Source organism: Pinus tabuliformis, chromosome 6 (genome assembly GCF_031772625.1).
Source record: "Pinus tabuliformis cultivar Carrire ecotype Pingquan chromosome 6, CPIR1, whole genome shotgun sequence".
NCBI classification, from domain to species: domain Eukaryota; kingdom Viridiplantae; phylum Streptophyta; class Pinopsida; order Pinales; family Pinaceae; genus Pinus; species Pinus tabuliformis.
In genome coordinates, this window is record NC_142292.1 from 1,752,495,222 (window position 1) to 1,752,501,221 (window position 6,000).

Genomic DNA, 6,000 nt, shown 5'->3' on the forward strand with positions numbered 1-6,000 from the left:
TGTAAAAATCTCTATGCCCACTGTTTCTGCCTGTGTTACTGATATCTCAGGGTGTGCCTTTTCCTTCTCTTACTGGGTGCCTGCTTTGGCTATGGCAGTCTAGTGGGCTCCAGTATTGTAGCAATAATGCTACAACTCATGGAACTCCCTTCTTTAATTTTATCAACCCCGTAGTTCGTAACAAACTTGGAAGCGACGGTGCTGTATGCACAAGTACTAGCTCTTGCCGCAGCTGTCACTTGGTTAGCTGGCACAAGTCCGCTAGGGGCTTAAGCCAACTTCTATGAGTTTTTAGAAGAAGCTTTTTAACTGATGGATGAAAGCTAACTCAAAGGAAGCTAATCTACTTGCGGAAAGAAACTGAAATCCAAGAAGTAACGCAAACCCTAGCAAACCCTAATTCTACCAAATAACCCTACTGGTGCAAAGGAAAGGATGCAAACTATTGAAAAAGATGCCATTACTTCTACAAAGGCAAAATGCACATGCCTATGCTATCTCTATCTGAAGAACACATCTTTTTGTATTTTTGAATAAGTTTTTGAATTATCATGCCTGTGCTTTTAACTGGATTTTTACTGTGCAGGGGTGGATCAAGAGGTGAAATGCTTGGGAAAGGTTGGGAAGGTTCAGAGAGGGTCTAAGGGGTCCCTAACACCCTTCCAGAGAGTTTCACAAAGTTTGGATATCAAGAAACCTCATTTGTGAGCTTCTACAGGAAGTCTGCAGGGGTTCTACAGGATGTTTCAGAATTTCTACAGGATGTTCAGAAATTTCTACAGGATGTTCTACGATTGGATTTTGGATGATGGGTGAGTGAAAGAGGATGCATGAATGGATAGGGAGGTAGGATAGGGGTCTGCAATGACTTAGTGACAGAGAGATGAAGTGATGAGAGGGTGTGGAAAGCTAGCTTGTCTTAAAGAGGGCAGAGGCAATGGAAGGCCAAGAAGGTAGGGTGACGTAGGCAAAAGAGTAGTTGTGAGACGAGGGACCTAACTTGGAGGTGGATCAATTGGCCTGGATGAAGCTTAGATGGATGAGAGATTAATGGAGATGCACCGCACAGTGTATACTTAACCAAATCAACCACGTCCTGCACACAATCAAAACATTAACTGATCTATCCTAACTGTTAATGAAACCAATGAACAGTAGCTTTATTCCTAAAGAGAACCATGTACAGCACTTAAGTAAAGAAACATTCCAAAAGATATGAACGCATGACTAACTCCTACAAACGAAAACATTTCACCAGAGATTGCATGAGTGAGCAAACTAGTATTTTTGTTGGGCAACACTATCTGCAATTCCCGCCCCTAGGAAGAGGTGAAAATGAGAGTGCAGGCAACCCTTTTCTGGAGCTTTTATCAATTCTGATCTCATTACTCTATTCTAGACATCTGAAGCAACTCTATTTTTCAACAATGACCTACTTAACCACACAACGAAATCCAACTCAACAAACTGCGTTTCAAATGCATACAAGGAAAATGATAATGCTGAAAGGAAAGATATCAATACAAAGAAGGATGCCCTAGGCTCTCAGGTTGGGCCCAACCCCGAGAGCTATGGCTCCTCTAGAAACTCAGAGCTGAGATCAAATCTGACTGCTTCCCATTAAAAAATAATAATCATAAGTCAAGAGTTATGCCAATAATGACTACAAAAGAACAAAACAGAGCTGGCAGCTCATAGTGCAGAATGTGCAAAAGTTTTTCCAAAAGTCCCCCTCGAAGGCTGAAGCCTTATCATTTATACATCACGAGGCCCAAGCTGGCCTCCTAAATCTATGGGACTTGGCTGACCAAACTGGGAGTGAACAACTGCTTCCACAAAATCTGTTTGGCTGCCTTCTAGATCCGGTTTTGGTGGCTTTTGGAGCTCGGAGTTGGGGGTGAAGATCCCGAGGAAGGCTATTTAATGCCGTGGACAACCCCCCTACGAATCCTCAACCCCAGCTTGGCTGTCTCCTAGCCCTTGTCTGCTCGATTTTGCTCCAACATGTGTCAAAAAATCCTGAAATGAGCACGTGTTAGCCACCTAGGAATAGTGACTACCCTTATTCGTACAAATGACATAAACATACTAAAAAATGATGCATAAGTTATGAAAAATGAAGGATTGAGCAAGGGTAGTTAGGCCAAATGAGCCCAAAATGTTACCAAATTTGGGGCTCATCATCACCCCCCAGCTAAAATGATTTCTTATCCCTGAGCAACTAATCCAGCTCCTCGTCCTTCATTGCTTTCACCGCCACTCTCACATCCCAGGCTTCTGAAGTAGTATCCTCCTCACTGACATGGAACCCAGCCTTCCTTTCCACCTCTTCCCACTGCTTATGCTCTTCTTTCTCTGTGCTGCCTTCCATCAATCCTAAAAGCAAAGGTGGGCTTAGCTTGAGGCCAATCCAACTGGCTTGGAGGTTCTGTATGTACTTCTTGTAGAGGGGCACCCGTACTAGAGCTTCCCTCATTCGAGTTGGAGTGTGATATTCCCTGATTTTGAGGCTGTGGGACAATGTGTTCCACCAGTGGGTGCAAGCATGAACACAATTGTCCCCTAATAGTCGCTCCATATCCTCGAAATGTGTTGTAGCCTGAGCCTGCTGATCCATGTATTTCAACAAAGCTTGAGAGTCGGTTGCTAAGTGTTGGTTGGCTGATATCAATGCAGTGGGGTCCCCTGGCTCTGCTCTAATCAGCAGTGGCTCATGTAACTCTCGGTTCATGACCTCTTTGACCTCTGCTGCTCTCTTTTCTTCATGGTTCAACCATGAGGCAAATGCCATCAACTGCATATCTCCCACGACTGTGTTGGGATCCCATGAAGTCACATTAGGAAGGGCCAAATTATGGAGATAGAACTTCGATAGCTTGGCCTTGTCCTCTGATGAGCTGCTATGGCATAACTTTGTGAACTGATGGGGGTCTTGGATTTGGGAGATACCCCTCTGTGCTAATGCATTACTTTGGAATTGCAGCCACTAGTCCCGTAGGTATAGGCCATAAGATTTGGCTGGTTGTCTACATTATAGAGCATCCATGGCCCAACTGGCCATGCAGGCCAATTGTGCCTCTTTTTGTTGCAATTGCTGTTTGAGAGCTTGTATCTCGATTTGTGCTTGTAATTCCCTTTCCTGTAGATGCTGGTTTAGTTCCCCAAGACCAACTTGCAGTCCTTCTTTGCCTTGAGGTTCTGCTGTAGTGTCCTCTGATGCTGTGCCCCTTTCTTTCCTCTGTTCCTGTAGCTGCAGTTTGAGTTTCTCATTCTCTTCCTGTAGGAATACCCGCTGGCAGTTTCCCACGTGTTTTGCCATAGCTAATTCTCTTCTTGCCTCCTTGAGATTTTCCTCCAAGGGGCCTATATCTGCTACTCCTTTATATTTAGCTATCCTCATCCACGTGTGGGTTCTCACTCTTTCTTCCTCCAACGCAAAAAAAAGCGACACTGTGAATTTTTGTGAAATAATTTTTCCAGCCTCCAAAAAGTTATAATACGAGATGAAGCTTGGCTGGGGACTAGGTTCTGGAATGTGCTCTACCTCTTCTTCCCTCCGTGGCTCTCCTCCGTCTTCCCTTGGTGGTGATGTGGTTGCCTTTCCCTCCATTATTTTGGTCTCCTTGAGCCTGGCCAATATTTCCTGTAGAACGGCCTCAACATCCTGTAGCGGGGTTTTTGAGGCCAACCTTTCCATTCTCTCCTTCCAGGCAGTTGTCTTCGGGCTCCCCCGCTCATAAGTGACTGATATTTTTGAGGGGGACCTCTCCCTTGGCGAGGTAGGGGTGTCTTCTATGGTAATTGGGTCGCTGGATGGAGGTTGGGGCCTGCCTGTTTTGATTCTTACACTTCTCCTTGCTTTGAAATACAGAGGGGTCTCCCTCTTTCATTTTTCCTTTGGCTTGGGAGGGGTACTTAGGGTGGCCAACATAGCTGCTGCCTCCCTAGCAAGGATTTCGGCTGTCTTCCCCTTCTGTGTTCCTTTCTCAGGACTTCCTGTAGAAAGCCTTGTAGCGGCTGATTTCTGGCTTCCTGTAGAAGCCATTTTTTATTTTCCTGTAGACATAGGTGGCACTATTTTAGCCTGCTTGGCTGAGGGTGCTTCGCTTTTTGACTTTGCTGAGGCTGCCTTAGAGGTGCCTTCACTGACGTGGACTTGTTCAGTCCTTCCCACCCTGCTCTGTAACCTTTTCTCCCTGGGTGTTAATGTGGGTTTGTCATCCTCTGTTTTGGCAGCCTGGTGTTTCTCTTGTTTCCCCTTGTGTTCTTTCTTTGGTGCCTTGGCCATGGTTTCTTGGCCTTTTCCTTTCTTCTCTGCTTGAATTGGTTCCTTCTCCTCGCTGCTGGAGGAGGTGAGCTCCTCAGCCAAAATTTTGATGTCATCATCCTTAGTCAAGTTTCGAAAGGCTTCCCACGAGAGAGGGATGGTGTATGTGTGGAGTGCATCCTCCACGAGGAGCTTAATGAGCCCATGATGGGCTACCTGGTCTGGCGTTCCCTCTCGTAACTTGGTTGCACATTCAGTCATGGCCTGCAGGAGGAAGTAAGGAATACTCAACTTGTTTTCTGAGGGTAGGTCCATTTGGTGCCTAAGTTCTGTGAGCAGCCGGAAATCGTATCCATACACGATGCTGAATCGCCCCTTGCACGTGATATACTTCATAATTTGGAGGCTGACCTCACTCCAGAGTGACTGTAGACTGGCTCTTCGAACTCCGTTCTTGTCCTCTGAGAATTTCTCCTCCGGCAGAAAGAACTCCTTGTTAGCCTTCTGGCCTAGTTTTCTCTCCTCCTTATCCCACGGTACCCCCATCGGGAGATCAGTGACTCTGCTGATGAACTGTAGGGTGAGTCTGAGGTTCAACCCTCTGAAATTGACAATGGCCAGCGTTTTTGATTTTGGCTTCAAAGCTCGCAGGAATTCTTCTGCCACCTCGTCATCGTAACCTTGAAGCTTGTCGCAGAACAACATTTACCGTGCACAAGAAAACAGGTCTACCACCTCAGGGTTTTCCCGTAGCTTCTTTGAGTCTGTCGGTTCTTTCCTAATGAACCCACCTGGCATGGTGAAAGCTTGCTATGTTAGCCGGAGCTGGCTGGCGCGTATAAAAAGATGGACCTTTGGGATTTCCTTAGACAGAGCGCAGAATTACGCCTCTGTCATGCACACAGTTTGTGAATTCATGACTGTCTACAGGTGAGCCTTGACAGTGGCTCAATTATGAACCAAATCCTATAGAAAACCCCGCATATACAGTACGACAACAATTCTCATGCAGAAGTAAGACGACGCTTGCAAATTCATGCACAGACTGTAATTCTACTTTTTTAGGATGTCGACTTCACCACCCTTCGAACCAATTGCATGGGAGGACTAGGTTCAGGATTACCTCATTCCAACTTGCGACCTTTGACGTGAATAGATTAATTTCCTCCGTAGCGGTGAGCTTCCTATAGCGTAGCTTCCTGTAGAAGTCGTGCACAGGTTCTGGAGAGCGTGTCAGTGATTCTGGGCCTTTTGTGCAACCACCGGACCTTTGAACAGGCCGAGGACTCGGAGTAACAGTCTTTAAGAAATTTCGGATGCTTACTCTACTACAAAGCGGTTGAGGATAAATGAGTGGAGTGCCATACGCGATCTAGCCGGTGGATTTGAATCCCTGCGGAACTCGTGGCGCGGGGGTGAGCTGTCCCTACCAGACCGTTGGACAACGTCACCTGTTATCATTCCACTGTAAGTCTGCCTGACTGCCGAATCATTCCCTGCATATCTACCGCCGCTATTTCTGTTAGATCTCCGCTTCTCCCCGACTGGACGCTTCCCACATGTCTATTTCCTATCTTGTTTGACACAACAAATGCTTTTCGAATCGGACGAAACCATCGTACTGGTCGCGGTGGCCAGTTGAATGGCTACCCGACTGGCTCAACCCATTCATTTCCATACTCGCACACATTTTAGAGCATTGTTCATGTAATTTGACGAAAAAGGGTGAGGCA